This window comes from Passer domesticus, chromosome 1 (genome assembly GCF_036417665.1).
Source record: "Passer domesticus isolate bPasDom1 chromosome 1, bPasDom1.hap1, whole genome shotgun sequence".
Classification (NCBI taxonomy): domain Eukaryota; kingdom Metazoa; phylum Chordata; class Aves; order Passeriformes; family Passeridae; genus Passer; species Passer domesticus.
Window position 1 is genome coordinate 75,183,854 of NC_087474.1, and position 19,731 is coordinate 75,203,584.

General features: G+C 36.4%; 1 long non-coding RNA gene across 10 annotated transcripts in view; it reads right to left on the reverse strand.

Annotated features, from left to right (window-relative positions):
• LOC135303331 (uncharacterized) overlaps window positions 1–12,458 on the reverse strand; it is a 127,966-nt gene extending 115,508 nt beyond the window's left edge. For all 10 annotated transcript variants that reach the window (XR_010364806.1, XR_010364801.1, XR_010364800.1 and 7 more), the window contains exon 1: window positions 12,359–12,458. This is a non-coding gene — a long non-coding RNA (uncharacterized LOC135303331). The remainder of the gene's footprint in view (window positions 1–12,358) is intronic.
• Between the last annotated feature and the right edge of the window lie 7,273 nt (window positions 12,459–19,731).

Consider the following 19,731-nt stretch of genomic DNA (forward strand, 5'->3'; position numbering starts at 1 on the left):
GAATTCACACATCTCTGGTTGATTTATGTGAAATAATAATGCACTATTTAATGCTTAAACATGGCTAGAAGCAATGCTAGGCTATCAAGATGTACAATGAAATAATAGATTTATAAGACAGATAACCTTCCTGCCTAGAGAAGCTTGTTTAAAGGTGTTGTACAGATATATTAAACTATATGTAATTTTACACTAACTTAATGCTGTAGGCCTATACTGCAAGCAATAAAAGATTACTGCCACAGTATTTTCAATAATAAAATGATCCAGCTATTCAACATAAGGTATCAGAGGAGTGAAAAAAAATTCTTTATGATTTCAAACTTTTTACTTCTCTTTTGATTTAATTTAAATATTTACTGTTATCTTTGCCTTTCACAGCTCACTGTCATCAACTCTCATCGATTTATTCAAATTATTTTCATTTTACCCTTCAAGGATGCCAGATATTCTCTGTGACAGTAAATAACATATTTAAAGATATTTGCATTAAAATAAAAGGGACTTTGTGTGGGACACGGTGCCTCTTAGAGGAACAGATTTCTGCTGAGGTAGAAAATACCACTATCCCCTTATGATGAGCAGCATCTTCCATCAGCTGCATATTCTTGGCAAGGCATACAAAGGGAGCAGGATCCAGCCCTTAAGTAGACAAGCAGGATACAATATTGTATAATGACTCACAGTATTGATTGATATTAGCTGGACTACTTCTAAAAGACAATGGGAAAACCAAAACCTTAGCCACACATATTTAAGAACTTGTATCATTAGTTTAATGACAAACATCTTTTCAAATACATGCTGGAGCAGCACCCATGGAGCCCACATATTCACATATATTTTTCTCAGAAGAGCTCACAGTTTGACTATTTGTTCTTTAATTCAGTACTGAACAAAAGACCTTTTATTTAAAGGCCCTTTCAGGCAACTTCCACTATATAAGGATATTTTCACAGAAATTGTGATTAGGAAACTACCCGTGGAAAAAAAAAACCTCACATTAGAATCTGACAATGAACAATTCTTCCTATGATTCTCTTTTTCATTTTTACTTTCTTCTGCTGATTGTTTAATTGTTCAAGTGAGTAGGTTTTCTTAAGTAAATCAATTTAAAAAAAGAATAAATGGCCTTCAAATATGCTTAGTACGTGATTTTATTTAATAGGCAAAAAATTAATGCATTTTTCTTAGTGTGTCTCTTACCAAGTTTGCCATAGATTGAATCCTGTTCTTTTTGATAGTCTCAAGCTACGAGAGAGCTCAGACCCTACACTGAAAGCTGATGAAAGTTTTCAAGGGACTCTGCAGGCACACAGTTTGTAGTAATTGGGAGTGGGGCTGCATGGGGAGCATCATCCCTGACAGGCTACAGCTGTGCAGTATGGAAGGTAAAGAGACATGGAGTGCTGATGTGCACTGACCAATCACCAAAGAAAGGGCACCCAGGTGCAATGCATCTAAGACAAAGAGTATAAAATGCTGTACTGAGGAGCAAAAAAGCACAGATGCTTAAAGCCTTCTGACATTGTATGGTGTTACTCTGTATGTTATGGCCATCTCAACTCCATCATGACTCTACATTTTGATATGCAACTACTGGCTTATAAATATGAAAGAAAAGCAAAATTATCTAAAGCCAGTGCAAGTTGTAAGCAGCTAGCACAAAAACCAAACAGAACAACGGTGCTCTGGTAAAAAACTTACGTTGAAATAGCTTTGCAGTCAACCATTTCCCAGTCAATCACCCTGGCTTTGGCTTTGAAGCTCCCTGGACAAGCGTACTTCTCCTCCTGCAGATGGACAGGTCAGTCTGAACGAGGCAACACGCATGTTGCACCTGAGCCCAGCTGAGGTGTGTGAATCTGGCAGCTCTGCAGTGGTCAGCCTCAAGGGATTTCCAGAAAGCAATGACAGGATGCATCTTTTCCAGTTTCAGACATTCAGAAGGTAGATGCCTGCTCATGACCCCAGCAGTGGTAATACTACTTTTAACCTGTTGCTTACCTAAGATGGTGAAAATGAATCATATCCTAGATGCCCATTTCTTTACACTGACTAAGAGCAGACACTACAGAATCAGGTTCAGCAATCTACTTTGTATTCTGAAGACAAGATGAATTCCCCCCAAAGGTCTTAAGGAATTTTCATCTGTGGTCAATAGTTTCTTTCACTCAATCTTAATGTAAATTAATAAAAAATATACAGGCTATATGATGACTTTGTTATAAAGAATAATTAGAGGTAATAGTGTATGCAAGGAAGAGGGGAAGCAATCCAGAACTCATTGCAGTGATTTGCCCACCTTCAGTGGCTATACTGGGCATCCAGATTGAGGCACATTATTCCACATTCCCATTCTCCTCAGAGCTTGCAAAACTGCTACCCCTTAAACAGAAGAGGAAGAAGACCCTCATTTCTCTGTCACCACAAGCAGATTACAATTGATTCTGGCTTATATTAAATTGGTCTTTGATGATGTTCTACATTTTCAAAGTATCCTAGAGACTTTCAACTAAACCTTTTAACACCCTAATGAGACAGGGGAATTGCTGTTCTGCCTCCTTGTAAATGAAGGAACAGAAAGACAGATATTACAGGCTATGCATTAAAAACCATTTGCTAAATTTGAGTAATTCAGTATCTGGATTCTCATTTTGGGACTCCCAAAGCATAACTTTTAAAGATAATCAGTACCCACTGCTTTGAGCTCAACAGCAGCTGAGATTATTCACCTCCTGCAAAAAAATCACACTGAAGACCTTTCAAAGCAGGCACACAAGAAGCAGAGCACACAAAATACTGGGCCTTTCTGAACATGTTTTGCTGAATTACTGGCTTGAAATTATAATGAAAAAAATTCTGTCCACTCTAACATTAATTAACAGCACAGAAAGGGAAGCAAACACTATGCTTGAGCATGTAAATCATTCATCTGCATATTGCACAACTACTTATGCATGTTAGTTTCCAATTTCATTATTAGTCACTGGTTCTTACTTTAAACAGAAAAGGAAAATGCACACCACCATAAATACTCTGGTTTACTAGCTCTTTTTTTTCTTCTGTATTTATTCCATTCTCAACAGTGGTTAGCATCTAACAAGCATTCTATGAGGGAAGAATTTTGTTTTACACTAATGACACTTTTAATAGCCATTTAAAACCAGATGAAGCAGAGTGTAGACAGCTTTATATACATCTAGGTGTTGAGCCTTCTTTTTAACCAGCAAAACCACTTTTGCAAAGTTTAGAAACAAATTAATCCAAATAATATAATATCTTGTTTTGACAAATGCTAGCTGCAGGTGAAGAATATTTTCTGCATTTTCAGAACCTAAGCAAATATTATTTTAAGTCAGCATGGTATTGAGTATTTATGGCTAAATGTGCTGCAGAGGCTCAAACAAGATTGTGAAGGAAGGTGATGGTTACAGAGGCTTCATGAATCACAGCATCTCATGGGCTCAAAATTTATTCTACAGCTCCCCACTTGGGAAAAAATATAACTTGAAAAGAGAGGTAAAATAACACCCACTGGGAGCACAGTTACTCTCTCCATCCCTAAACTCTGCAAATCCAGCCACTTTTAACTCCGACAATAAATACTGACAACTCTGACTCTAAATCCTCCATTACCTAAACTTGCAAAAATGCCCAATAAAACTATTGCAACTAGAGTTCTACAACCATGGAGGAGAAATGCAAAATGAGCAATATATTAACATATGTGTAGTTAACAGCTGTAATTACCAGAATTTAGAGCAAAATTCTCTCATCCATTAACTAGAGATTTGCCACCAAGACTTGATGCAGGATACACAATAAAACTTGCCTTAGGTAACCACAGGAGAACAAAAAATAACTAGCCTCATCCAAGGTAATTTTTAACTAAGTTGTAGCAAAATTACTGTAAAAACTTCCAAAGTAGATAAAAATCATTCCATACAGACATACTCTGAGGAAGAATTATACAATACCAAATAATAAAATCTGATATAACATACCACAAATAGAGGGACTTATACATATGATCATGCTCTCTAGTTTCATAATACCTTGCTTAAAAAAGATCAGTTAAACATTAAAAGTACTCAACTTATTTAAAAGTCTGCTTCTATTCACAAAAACCACTGCAAAGTGTTATAATTGTAATGGAAGAGTAAAAGTATTAATTAAACACAGCATTAAAAGATGAGAAACACTTCAATTTAGATGCTGAAAATACCCTGCAAAATCCAAATGTAACGTGCTAACATACATCTCAGCTTGATCACTTTTCTCAAAATCACTCACAATCCTTTTTGGAAGACTGAGTAGTTCTGTAACAAAGAAATCCTAGAAAGGAACGTTTCTTGAATATGCAGACTTCCAACTAAAAAGATAACAATAAAAGATTGATCATGAAACAACCACAACCTTAATTCCAGTGTGATCTAAACTGAAAAGGGAGCATAGGTCAGTAAAGGGACAAACAGAGACCATACTTCAATGCAAGGCCACCACCAGAGTATTCTCATAAACAAATACAATCATTTGGACTTTCCAACAATCTACTTATTGCACATGAAGTGTGCTGGTCTAGCCAGTAACTTTTTCCAAGCAAAACTTCCCAAGATTTTCTTAAAGTGAGGAACATGTGAAATGCTACATGCTTATACTGCTTAAATAAGGACATTCTAAATATTTTAAGATGTTCTATGGGACAGTGAGTGCATATTTCAGTGCACAGTTGAACATATGCCATATTATTGCTGTGAGAAGTCACTGGAGCTTCAAACAGTTACAGCACAGATTGTTTATTTATACAAATCTATATTATATTTCTTTCTCCTGAAAATTACATCAAAAGACATCAATTTCTTTCAACCAAAACCAATCAAAAACAAGAAACTACCCCAAAGAAACCAACGTAATTTTGATCTCTACTAGTCTCATGTAAATCTAAAGCTTTTCAGTTTGAACTATTTTTTAGCTAAGCGCCCCAAAATTGTTTTTATCCCCATACATATATGTAAAACAATTAGCTGAACTTTCTAAGAAAATATTCCGTTAGGCTATGACTGAGCATGGAAAGTTTCAGAGCCCAGGAGGGAATTTTCCGCAAAATTACAAGCAATTGAACATTTCCACTACAATTAATCGTGTGCCCTAGGAAACGTACATCTTGGACAATTAAATTTTCTCCCACTTACGCTCAGTACAGCATTTTCAATTGGTCATAACCTTTTCTTGACTCCATTTCCTTAAAGTGGATGGTCCTCCTAAGAGTGTTTCTATGTCTCATTTTAATGTTATGTCTATCAGTATGTTTTACATTTTTACGAGTAGGTGCTTGAAGCAGTAGTTCTACGCTCATGTTTAAGAGCTTCAGAGTCATTTTATTCCCCTGAATGCAAGGTATTACAGCTGCAGCTGACTTCAGTAAATATACATGGGAGATCTAGTCACTACAAACAGAAAATGAAATTTCTTTAAAAATAAGTTTGAAAATTTTGGTATATTAAGAGCAATATTTGACAAAAACCCAGTCCAAAGATGAATTATTCACAGAATTTGAGATCTTTTGATGCAATGAATGCAACGGTAAAATTCCAGCCAACAATCCGCTCTAGTTGCTTTCAGTTCAGAGCCACTGACCTAAGAAACAGAAGATTAGTCAAATTATGTATTTGAGTGTTGATCACTTCTTATCATTACCAGCAATTTTAAAATAGTTGAGCCAAACGAGTAAACAGAAGCTCAAAAACAAAACTAAAAGCAAAAGGTACCTTGACATAACACACTAATGCATTCCAGTGTCATCCAATACACAAAGCCTTGCTGTCCTCAGGGCACAATGTACAAGGCCTTCTGCAACTCATCTCAGACCAAAGTGGCATCCTGACAAGCAAATCTCAGCAACACAATGAGACTCAACAAGTAAAGACCAGTTCAAAGCTGACTGATATTTTTTAACAGAGTTACCTTGCTATTTAGGCACTAGCATTACTTATGTTGCGGATTAAGGCTAGAAAGCCAGCAAAATACTCCACCATGGCCTGTTTCGCTTCCCAGCTGCCAAAAGCTGGGATTTTGCACAGAGTCTTGAGCTATTGGGAAAAAGAGTAAGGAAATATTTTATTCCTCTGCCTACCTGCAAGCTACATCCTTCCCCAACTGAGGAAAAACTGACCTGTGAATTCATTTTCCCTCCACTCATCTACGTGCAAAAAAGGAGCTGTAACAGTGTCAGGTAGCTGAAGGATGCCTGAGAATTACACCTGGTGTTGTTCTGCCAGTCTCATAACAACTGCAGGAACTGGACAGAGGTCCCCAGTGCCAAAACCCAACCAAAGTAAATGAGATTCCAATATATTTTTAAAATAATGTTTGTGTGCTGTGGGAAAACACAATTCTTGCCCCTTTCCAATCAATGAAACCCAGTGTCTGCAATTACCTACAGGGAGGTTTCTATGCAGTAAGGAAGAATTACATGTTTCTAGCAGCAACATTCCCAGGCTTAAAGCTCCTAACTCTATCAGTCATTCCTGAGTATTTCAAATTCTCTGCAATCTAGAAATCCTCTGGATGTGTGGACTAGCTGTGTAACAAAAACTGCACTAACAGACCCCCCCAGATTGCTCAAATTCTCATATTCACCTTTTGATTTCTTTTCAATTCACTGTACTTCTCAAAGACACTACTACTGAAAATTATATTACTTTAATGGTGCATAAACAACAAGGATGTAAGCTCTTCACATGCAAAGCAATCAAGCTAACAAATCTGCATTAACCAACTTTTTGCCTCTTCCCCCCCACCCCGCCCCTCGGTTGTAAATGCAGGACACAATATGCTCACTCTGATTCTAAAGAGTTAGTAAATCCTAAGGTAAAAAATATCTTTATGACTCTGAAAGAGTCCTCAGATTGTCCAGCAGTCCTAGATTTCCATTTAGTTGCAATGCAGGAATAAAAACAAAAGCAAAAAAAAAGTTTTTTAGCATTGTCACAGAAGTGGTTGATACAGTGAGATGGTTCCCTCTTCTGGCCAAAGCTGGAGGAAAATAAACTCTGATTTTACTTTTTTAATTGAAACCACAATTTGTAGAATTTAAAACTTAAATATCAGTCTAATTTTACTTTACAAAAAATTCATCTAAATATTTTTATAATATAGTTTCAGAGATTAGTTCTGAGATAAGACAAATTTTCAGAAAATGCTTTAGGAAAGGTTTATTGTATCACCTTTCTGGAACTTCATGTATAGATCACTTTACTGATAACCCAATATTAGCATAGCTCTCAGAAACATGCATCCAACTCATTTATCACCTAATGAGTATGCATTCTTGGAAAGAAAGAAACCGTAAAAAACCCCACCAAAATAGTTAAAGCTAAACTGAAAGCTAATTTAATATTATATTAAAAAAATCATTCCTCATTTGGCCCTGGCTGTAATCCAAACACCTGTTGGTATTTATAGCAATGGAAGTTTTAAAGGGACTTTTTTTTTTAAAGAAAGGCCCCAAACCAGAATATTGCATCCAAAAACCAAACTACATCACTAACAGTACCAGTGTTCATACAAGAGCATATATTATGTTTTCACCACAACGTAAATAAAAAAATATATGTACCAAAAAGACAAGCAATACCACACTAAACTGAAAGAGCAACTCATTGGGAAATCAGTGAAAATTATTGTCATTGGGAACATAATTTCAAAGTTCAATGCATAATTGTGCAGTCTCCTATGTTCAGAAGCCATTTTTTACCTCATCTGCAAGACAAAAGTACATCTACAAAAGTTCAGCTAAAGAGTAGACAAAGAAAGAAGAAATGGCCAAAAAGCAGCAACAAAAACTTCCTAGTTAACTCCCATGAAAAGAAGGGAAAATGGAAAGGACAGGACTTTCAAAGGGCCCAAAGCTTTATTCTGATTGCAAAGCTCTAACAAAAAAATGCAGAGCTTGGGGATAATGCAAACCGATTCTTCTATTGAAATGCACATGGAGGTAAGGATTGTCACAGAACAGTGTATTGGCTGCTCCATGTTAGTTTGTTAAAAGCAGGCTAAGTTTTACTGAGGCTTCACTGTGCAGCACATGTCACTCAAGCCAAGGGAGTTACCTGGGAGTTAATGATGGCAAAGAAGGGAGGACATGAAAAAATATTTGTTCTCTTCTCTTGTACTTTAAGACTTCTACTCTTCTGGTAGGAACTCACAGCACTAAATTTCTTCATTAAAAGATCTTTTCTCCCTCCAAGTTGATGTGGTCACATAATTCTGAATCGTTTTAATAACATTCATTTTCCCTTATCTTGCCTTGCTTCTTTTATTATTCAGACACTGAGACTATTACCTCTGGTTTGTACCCTACCATTTTTTTGTTCAGAGAAAATCATAGCAAGGTAATTTAAGTTTTGTGTTAAAAAAGCAACAAAACTAACACTGGTAAAGCAAACAAAAACACAATTTTGGCTCTGCAGCATCTCGCAGAGAGCCAGAAAGAAAGGCCATGGACAGAGAAATGAAAGATTCTGAACAAGGTGCAATCTTCTGTGCACACAAGATAAAAAAAGTCAAGTTGCCACTCAAAGAGTTCAATAAAAACTTGTGATTAAAAAACCCAATCCAAGTCTCATTTAGAATGAGGAGCTGCTTCTACAGCAGCACACAGAGCACAGCCAAGGCACAGGACTGAATACTAACCTATAACCATCTGTTAATACATAGCTGCTGTGTGTTGTGCACCATGGCTTCATGCAATGCCAAGATGCAATTTCCAAGACCATTCCCAGCCTTCATCTGTGGTGCAACACAGCACAGGGCTTGTTCTCAATGCACAACATGAATAAGGGCAGCCTGCTCTGGGAGAAGGCAGACAAGGAAGGGGGAAGAATGAATAGCTTTAAGGACAGAAACTACTCATTTGCCTTCGTATTTCTGCCTTCTCTGCATCACTTTGCTAAGGTTTATTTCACATGCAACTCAGGAGTGTAAATTACATTTATTGGCTAACACACACAAAAAGACAGCAAGGATAAATGAGTTACTAAACCAAGCATTAATATTGTCACCATTCTTAATAATACACCTCAGTAATAATGAGTATTTTCCAGCTAGGCAGGCATCAGCCTTGTGGGGAAAGGTTGGTCTCTCTTACTCTTGGATATTATTGATCTTCTAGCAGCCAAATTTTTTTTCTATTTTTCCATGTTACCAGTTTTCCTCTCAAATCCCTGCAAACTTTTATTTAAATCCAGTTAATCTATCTTACCTCCATCTGCCATTTTACCTTCCCTGTCTGCTGCAATTTTTGCTTAGGTACTTTCTTACAACTCAGATTTTCTCTGGAGTCTAAGTTGTTACATTGCCTTATCAATGCTGAACCTCAGAGGAAGTTAATGCCTAAGATGATGGTCACACTCTCCAGGTCAAGAGAAAGGGATTTCTTCCAATTTATTGGCAAACAAAAACAGTTTTATATCAGCATGTTATATAAAAGTTCGTTTAGTTAGAACTTGTTCCGGAATATTAAAGTACTCCATATGAACAATAAAATAACTTGTACATCACCATTTTTTTCCCTTGGAGTAAAAAATAAAAACCACTTGGCTTCCTCTAAAAATACTGTCCTGAAATTCAAATCAATCACTAGTTTTCTAAAAATAAAATTAGCTTTCATTGAAAAAGTTGTGAAATTCTGAAATGTTAGAAACAAAAAATATTTTGCTGGCGAAATTAATTTTCTAGGCCAAAATGGGACTTAAATTATTTTTTTAAATGTTTCTTTTGCATTGAATTACAATGAACTTTAATGTTAGAATGACCTGATATTAAAAGGTTTTCCTTCAACATATGCTTTGATACAGCACCAAAATTTTCTCATAATGGCAAGCTCTTCAAAATATAACTTTTTAGAAAAACTCCATAAAAGGCTAATCTAGTTTTTTTGCAAGCTTGACTTCCTCATTTGTTGTATAAGAGAATGACAGAGAAACTTTTTATAGGGCACAGAGAAACAGAATGTTTTGAATACGAAAAACAAGCTTTTGTAAATTTCTTTTGTCTCAGATGATTTGCTTACTGAATCTGAAATCCCCAACACTCACATTAGCAATGCTAACATTGGTAGATGACAATCTTTCCCCACACATCAAGCCCAGCTGAACAAAGAGGGATTAAAGAAAATTTTTGCCAGCTTCAGTGATGACAAGCATTAAATAAAGCTTTTGAGTCAAGAATGTGATAAATAGCAAGAGTAAGTATGGGCAAACTAAATCCCAAATTTCTAAATCTGTGAGGAACATTACATAAAGTATCAGGTGTTTTATAGTCTTCTGTAACTTGTTTCCAGGATTTTCACATTGGAGGGAAATGTGAAAATTTCAACCAGAATACTTAAAATTTGATACTGTCATCTGTCCAAATAAACATGGAATTTTATGAATGTAACTGAAATAAGAACAACCAATCCAAAAGGTAAAAGTTCATACATGTACAATTTGAATTTTTCACAACCACCCTCAAGCAGTATTTCTGTTTTTGTTTTCAACTAACTGCCAGTTTTCAGTAGGTGACAATTTCAGCATTGTTTGAAGCAGATCTCAACAGCAGAAGGCTCAAAATGCACGTTACATAATTTTCAAGAAAAAAATTTAAATTATATATTTAAAAAGAAAAACAATCAAATAAAACCCCAAAAACCATTACTCTGAAAAATCAGACCTCCAGATAATATTAGTTTTTGCTGTCTTTTAAATGACAGCTCTTTTTTCTGTCAAGGTTATGGATGTTAGAGTTTGGTATAATTTAATTTTTCATTCTTGGTGGTATGAACATAGACTGTAACTTGATTCCATTATTTTAATTTCTTTCAAATCAGATTTAAATATTATATGTATAATTGCCTTTCAGCTTGGCTTTCTAAACTTAATGCTATACAAAGAATTCTTAATTAGTAGCAACCATGGAGAAACATAACAAAAGAAGAAGTTCAGAGCTGGGTAAGATAAAGACATCAACTACCACACAGCTTAGGGGTTTCTTTAAAAGACATCTAATAAGTCTACTTAACACAAACTTGCAAGGTGTTTGTCTCAAATAACCAGAAAAAGCAGCTCAGATGCACACATCAAAGCTTTAAAAAATTTGAAAGAGGCAAACCTAAGAAAGGTGAAGATCTGTGGAGAAATTTAGGAGTTGGACTCAACAATCCTCATGGATCCCTTCCAAATCAGAATTTTCAATGGTTCTGGGATTCATTACAACTTGTCCAGTTTCAATTTTACTCCTTTACAAGATGGCTTAATAACAGCCAGCAGCCAATGGCAGAGTGACCTCGAGTGTCATTCAGTTTTGTGGTCAGCTGGCCTTGGTGCCAGATGCATCACCCCATGGCAGGAAGGTGCAGTGCTCAAGCTGTGACAGCACTGTGCCATGTTTCCTCACACACCAGACTCCACCGTGACTGACAGATCTAGCTCTGCAGACAGCTTCTCAGACAGGCCTGCATCTACCAGGGATGATGCCAAGCACTTTTATTTTGTATTTCTGAGGGTCTTTATGCTGAGATGTGTCTGCTGACATTTTGGCAGTTTGATGTGAAGAACACAGATATATTTTCCTGCAGTCTTGTGTACAACAGATGGGAACCAGAACTCACCTGTCACAAATTGCCAAGCATAATACATAGTTTGTAAGAAAAAATAACCTCTGGGAATATCCAAATGATATTAATACAGTATGGCTAAGGAGACAGAGGCCATAGGCAAGCCTGGAATATAAGGGCATGGCTGCCATTGACTTTGGCTGGTGTAACACTTCCTCACACTACAGCTGCACATGGTCCCAAGTGACTTCCAATTTAAAGAAATAGTATTCTCAATTAAAGAGATATCACAATCTGTGTTAATCACAGACATGACAGTAAAGACATATATACATAAAACTCATTTCTTTCAGGTTTATTTTGAAATTATTAGAAGCAGAGATAAGCAGAAATCACATTTGAATGAATGGCTTTTTCCTGAGTATTCTCATTTTAAAACACATAGGCTGTTTCAGTGCCTAAATGATGGGTTTACTCATCCACAATAATTCTTACTACACTAATTTCTCCAAAAGTAAACAGTAATTTCCCATATTTTTAGTGCAACAAGAACTAGAGATAATAAATTTTCCACAAAAATAGTTGGTTAGAAAATGCTTCTTCCAACCCAAATTGAATAATACATAACAACAGCTAAAAATAACAGAGACACAAACTTCTGAACTTATAAAGGATAATACTTTTAATCTAAGTATGAACAAAAATGAAAAAAGTTCTGCATAAATCTAGAGAAGTGTCACAGCATATGCCACAGCATACCTCACAGTTGAGACAGTCACAACACAGAGTACCAGCAAACAATTTCAGAAGGCTTTAAGCATCAGCCCATACAGAACAACATCACACCACATTAAAAAGCTTCAAGCTTCCACTCTTATTTGCACCTCAGCCCTACCATTTACACCCCTCGTGTTCATGCATTGCACCTGTGTGCCCTGTGTTCCCTTTGGTGATTGCCCAGTGCACCTCAGCACTCCCTGGCTCGGTACCTTCAATACCGGGCACCTGTCCTGCACAGCTGCAGCCCATCAGGGATGAGGCTCAATCACAGCCCCACTCCCAATTACCACAGACTGTGTGCCTATAGAGATGTATTCCCAGAAATACAAGCACCCATGAAATTGGTGCAAATAATTGGTCTCCTCCTACAAACCATCATGAAACAGTAGTGTATCAATCAATACATCCAATGGAATACAATAAATTGCCACAATTTTCACATCTACCCCTACAGCAGTCTTCTTTCCAGCTTCTCTCTTCTAGTCAAATCCCAGCACATTCCTAACAGCCAACTCACATCAATTCTCCCACAAGCAATACTTTGCTATAGCTTGTTTTCATTCATTTTGTTCATCCTTTGCACTGAAACAGCAGTCACTGTGTTATAATTCACACACAGACTCACCACAAAACCCAAATTTGTGCACCCTTGAAAAGCTTGCAAAGCCCAGTCACACAATATTTAACATAATTACATATATGTGATAGCAGACCTGATCTTGCATTCCAAAAAGGGTTTCAGTGAGCCAAAATTCCCACAACGCTGAGCAGAAGCAGCAACATATCTCATGACACCCAAAGTCTTTCATATCCAATCAGTACAGTCAATCTCAATACAACTTAATTTGTGGCTGAAGAAGCACAGTTACTGAGTGAATTGCATCTTGCAATGCTATGTGCTGCAATCATTTATATATCAAGTCCGTGTAATCACCAGACCACCCTGGGGAATGCTACTGACTAAAGAAACAACTGATAACTTAATAATATTCAAAATGCACAATCTCACCAGATACCCTAAGACCGTTGCAGGTATTTTTTGCTATCGCTAGAAGTTGCTGTTCCTGAGAACAAGGATCAAATAGGGGAAAAACCCTCAAAAGCAAAAATAAATTTGTATATTTATAGCATTACTATTATTGTTAACCCAATTTTGAGGTTAGCCAAATCATGGTGCAAAGCAGTTTAATTCTGTGACTTTTCTACATAGCTGACTTCAGATTACTTCAAGTAACATGGCATAAAAAATCCCATACTAAGTAGTTTATTTTAACCACTTTTATTTTGCTATTAAGATACTTATGTCATGAGTTATGAAAGAGAATACACGTTCCTGAAAATTGATATAAAGTTCACAATAGGTGAAATTTCATTAAAGAAAAAAGGGTAACCAACAGGTTTAGAGTTCCTTAGAATGTTGAACTATAGACAGAAATATAGAAACTAATGGCATTGGTTTTCTTTAGCTTCAAAAGGTTGTCTTTCTGTAGGTTTTGAGTCTTTTTTGATTCATGTACAAATAACACCAATAGAAAATTTATCATTCTCTGTTTTTGTCTATTTGTGTTTGTGTGATGATCTATGGTACTGCCTAGATGATTATACTTCACCATCCGGTTAACCTTATCAGCAAGACACTAGAAAACAAATCCTGTGCAGTACAATTTTATCTATACTTCAGTTATTCTGATCAGAAGCAGTTACCCAAAACTATGAAAAATTGTTATGGAGACTTGAAATGTGCTGCATAAACCACTTGTGATTGAATTCAACTAAGGGCTCTTGAACTATTCAAAGAAAAATATTATCCCCCAAAACTCCACTCATGATCATGGTTTTCATGAGTGAGAATATGCTGTGTTCGATACTAGACAAACAGATAATACTGGTTGGTACCAAAGTACTGAGAAAGCAGAGCACTCAGAAGCAGGTGAAAGTTCTTCATATGCAAAAAAATCCACAAACATTCCTGTCTCAGTAACTTATCTGGAATTTAGAAAAGTAGAAATTAAAATTTGCATTTGGTTCTTCAGGGTAAAATGGACATGTTTAGCCTACAGATCAACAGTTACATTGAAAGTCCCACACAGCAGTTATCCATATACACATGAGAGAGAAAATTCTTGAATTTATAGCAGAAGTGCTAAGCAGAGGTAAATATCTCATATACCACGTGGCAGTCATGCTGATGATAAGTAATCTCTTAACAAGAAAGCTACTTTCTAAAGCATGTATTTCTGTGTTAATTCTTGAAAATTGATCTTTCTCAGTGTTTGAGACAATAGAGTCCCCTAAACAGGCTACTGAAACTTTAGAACAAATTTAGATCATGCTGGAAAGTGAAAGTCATCAGGCATACTGACTAGTTCTCCTAATTCCTCTGAGAAAAAGATTTGCCAGAGCAGAATTTTTTTCTTGTAGGCATTCTCAAAGAAAGCACAGTGACTGGCTTGTTCTAAATGGCAGTGAGGAAAATGTTACCTAATAATTTCTCCATTGCCGCAAAGGGAGAAGACTATGAAGTAAAGGCAAACATTCTAATTGAAGTTGATAAAAGAATACATCTCCAAGAAATGCAAAAACCTTGCTAAGCTTTTCTCTTTCAGCTTTCTCTGGCAAAAATACCAGAGTACCACTGTCTATTGTAAGGCAGTCATAGTCATAAAGAAATGAGGAAGAGAAAACAAAGCATAAAGAAGTACATTATTACTACCTCACAAGAGTGATTCAATATTCCTCAGGTGATACTCCAGGTAGATTGTCCAGCCTTAACTTTTTGGTGCAGTAGTTTTTTTGTGAAAACAGACTTAAAATTTATCATAGTTTGAATCCTACGGTGTTATGTACCGTACAAGGTCATGAACAAAGAGGTTAGTTCTGCAAATGTATGCAAACTGTTCTACTTGGACATAACATTTCAGTAGTTAAGCAGAGAAGCTTGGATTAACCACTACTAATGTGATAAACAAGAAAAATGAGTAAATCAGAAGGACGTAGGGAGAAATTACCAGAGGAAGGCAACACAGAGTAAACAAAACTGCCTTATAGTCCATGCCAGGCCCTAGTACAGAGCAGGATTAGGTGTGTGAAAGACTTGGATCTCAGTGCTACAGCAGATACATATTACATTGCATCCCACTACTGAAGAAAGACTGCAATGAATTACAGCACTCCACATAAATTCTCTAATTTATGCCAGAAGCTGTCATAATCCCTCCCTTGACAGAACCTTCTTTATTTCAACTCCCAGGAGAGTTGCATCAAATAATGTGCCACACTGAGTCATGCGTATTACAGGCACACACATCCTTTACAGCAGGACTTCAATGCTGTGGGCAGCCCAGACTGTTATTTTTAGAAAGAACAAAGCCAGAATCTTCTGATAAACACTTCACTTGAAAGGAATTGAAAAATTTTTTGTTTGCAAAACAAAACACACTTTCTTGTGTTTATTGTCACCCAAATGAAAGGCCAGTAATATAAGTTATGTTTTCTCTCAACATAAAATCTCAAAAATTACCTTAGAGGACTACGACGTCCTGCTAACACAGAATTTAATGTTCTACATTCCAGAGGAATTCCATCCTCACCCCTGTTACAATCTCTCTCTTCCTCATACCTACAGAATGCCAAGAGCTTTGAAATGCATTAGTATGCATATATCTTGGGTGGTTTTACTACACATTTATATTGCAGAGTAATCAATAAATTATTATTTCAATATTTATTGGAATCTCAGAATAAGAAAGAAGACAGATTACACAAATCCATCTTAGTTGATTAATGGGTACTCCAGCAAAAGGCATACACTGATGGAGTGGGTCAGTATGCAGACTATATTACTGAATATTTCAGCTCAGTTGTAAATATAGTATCTGTTTCTCTTAGGGACTGTCACACTGAGTGCAGTATAAAAGGCAATAAATTTCAACAGATTAATTAACTCTTTGGTTACTGGGGCTGTGTGTCACCTATCCTGGCACCTAATAAAAAATCCTTTAATGCCAAGACATAAAGAAGGGCCTCTTTGAAAATGAGTTATTAACAGCATTTTGTGAATAGATGGAGAAATTGTAGCCCAGCCATTTAAGTGTCATAAAGTGCAGCAAAGGCTGCTGGAGGCCTCTGAGGGACGCCAGGCAATACCATAACAATCAAATCTGAGATGGAAGAGGGATTGAGCTGTCCACTCAGAATTTTTATATTGTCAAAGAGCAGCGAGGAAATAATGTGATCAAGAAGTGAATTAACCTTGTGTGTGAAAGAGAGGGGATGATCTGATGGAAAAGGCAGTAAAGTAAAAATCACTCCATAATGCCTACATTGCAGGCTGGTCATGAGGGGCCCCTAATGTCTGCAGGCTGTCAGGGAACAGATTCAGCCCTCTAAGTACCATAAACCCATTACCTGCATTAGTCAGTAATTGGAATACATTTATTCATACTTTCAAAGTTCTTTGGGTCCTGGTGCTGGCTAACCACATGGCATTAATTTCTAAAATGTTTTTTGTTTCTGGCCTTGTGATGGAACAGGGACAGTCTTCTGGGGCAATTAATACTCGAAAAGGAATGAAAGACTTATATACCATGTTACATTTATACATATGTCTATATCACACCATAGAGCTTAATCTGGTTTCCTTGGTGTCAATTCCCTAGGAAGCTATGCTGGCATTTCCAATAAGTAACAAGCTACAGAAATTTGCACTGTTGGAATTGAGGCAACCATGTGAGAGGACTTCACCAAGGAGGAAATAATCCATACCAAGTTTAACAAGGTTGCTTTGACCTAAATCCCTTTGGTAACATGCTACTCAAGAAAGAGGCTGTGAAAATCATACAGTACATTTCTGCTTTGTAGGAGCGTGGAAAATTTTTTCATCTTACATACACAAAGACAAAAATTCTCCTTGAGCCACTCATTATGGAAACGATGGACAGAGTCTGGAAGTAGATGATGTCTACTCAGACCAACCTCTTACATACACAAAACTCACAATGACATGTGACACCAATGAAGTCTAGTTTAAGAAAAATCTTGGATGAAAACACATATTATAGTGACCCACAAGTCTAGATAAAGGGCATGAAGAGTGGGCTCACATCTGATGTTTTGCATGTTTAAAAGTATCCTTCTATTCTTAAGGTCACTTTCCTCATAAAAGAATTGTTCACCATTACCACAAAGCAGAACATAAAACTGTGCAGTGAGACCTAAGACCATCTAGTTGCAGCATCACTATATAAAGCAACAGCAGAAAAGCACCCTCTGGGGAAAGACTCCCAAGAAATAGGCAGAATTACAAAATCAATATGCAAGTTTAACAAATATTTCAAAATGTAATATGGTTTTCCAAGAATTCTTACTTTGTGAGGAAATTTTAATCATCCATTCCTGCATACTGCAGTTCATCTAGCAATCAAAATCAGGTTGAGAAATGCAAGAATGCAAATTCTTCTTGTTGCTGCCAACAGATTTTTTCAAAAAGAGTATGTTTCCTAGCCAGCCCCTGCCATGAGAGGAAAGGCACACCTTAATCACTCATGTTCAGTCACCATCCTGAGATGGTACTGCTGGTGGTTGTTATCCACTGGCAAATCTCCCCAGTCCAGCCCCTAGCACTTCTGACTCTCAGTATGTGAACATAGTTTTAGCTTAACCAAGATCATTTATTAAGAATTACTGTTGTATTTAAATTTGGAGGGCCTAGAGTAAATACTAGTGCAGGCTATCCTTTCCTTCACCAAACTGATATGAAGAAAACAAAGATTGCAACTGACATTTCTGCAAATATCACTTCTTAGACAAGCTTTTGTGAAATAGTGCTTGTATTTATGCAGAGGATTTATTAACATAAGAAATGGATATAAAATAAAAATCATAATAATCAACAAAGTATTTCCCACTCATTGTGAATGCATTATTTTCATCAAATTCTCTTCAGTGGTCAACAACAGGGGGACTTGAATGAGTTTGGAAATCTTTGGACATGTTTATGTAACAGATTGCATTATGAATATAACCATTGAGTTATTCTTCTCTGCTCCATCAAGATTGTCCACACTCTTTTATGTTCACAACAAACATACATCAAAATACCTTGTCTGTCAGCATTATATTCACTTACCCCACCAGAAACTATGCAAAAGCTGCCTCTAGGCACATCTCTTCAGGGCATGGAAAAGTGCATCCCTAATCTCCCTTTCCCTTCTGTTCAAGCAGCCAAATATCCAGAGCAACTAAGTGAGCAAAAAATACTGGAGAATACATTCACAGCTGAAATTAGGTTAGTCACTTTCAACTCTGAAGAACAACAAATAACATACCCAAATCCATTACCCAAGAAAAATATGGAATCAAGATGCGTCTTGCTGAGCAGATTAAAAGCACTTTCAATTAAAAAAAAACCCAAAACCAAGCATTTTGCAACAAAAAGTCTTTTTCCAGGTCTGCAAAGCAGCAGGAAGCACCAAGCAAGGCTCAAGCACGGCAAAATTAAATCTAGCAGAAGTCCAGATACAGACTGCCAAGTATTCTGTGCAGCAGGGAAATCTATGCATTGTTCTACCAGACTTTCAGTTCAGTAGTAGGTGAACTCATCATTTTTAGTAACCTCAAACTGATAATCCAATTGCTTGAAATGAAGAATATTTTTGCCACAGAATATTAAATTCAGGCAACATTTGCTGAGCCTAATAGCATTTAAGCACATGGCCACAAATGTAGATCAATGTTGCAGACTCTTCCAGATTGGTGGGAAACAGACACTTTACTCCTCAACAAACATTACAGAAATTGAAATCTCCATGAAAAGCTTGTTTAGTTGTTCAGTTGCATTTTAATACCTTAAAATTCATTACTTAATCCACAGGCTTCATCTTCTGGTAATGAAATGGACATAAACTATTAGGAGGAAAATTTCCTTACACAATAATACTATTCACATTCATGATCAGAGAAGCCTTACTGATCCTGACTAACTCTTGAATGTCGTTCAACTAAAATCAGGTTGAATTAAACTTTTCCTATTACTATGCTACATGCACAAATATTTCTAAAAATAAAAATAAATCACAGAACAGAAACATACATATATGAGTAAATGAAAAAAAAATATGATAAATGCATCAAGCCAGCAAAATTTTGAGAACAAAGACAAATACGCCTGTCTTCAGCAACAAATTAAAAAAATAATATTATAAGACTCAGCCTACATTTTAAATGGCAAAGTAAAGTCAAACCATCCTTAAAGCTGGAGCATTCTGGGACAATGATCATTGGGCTGTGAAAGGAATTAATGATCTCTAACAGTACAAGTACTACTGCCCACTGTGTTATTAATGCCTCACTCA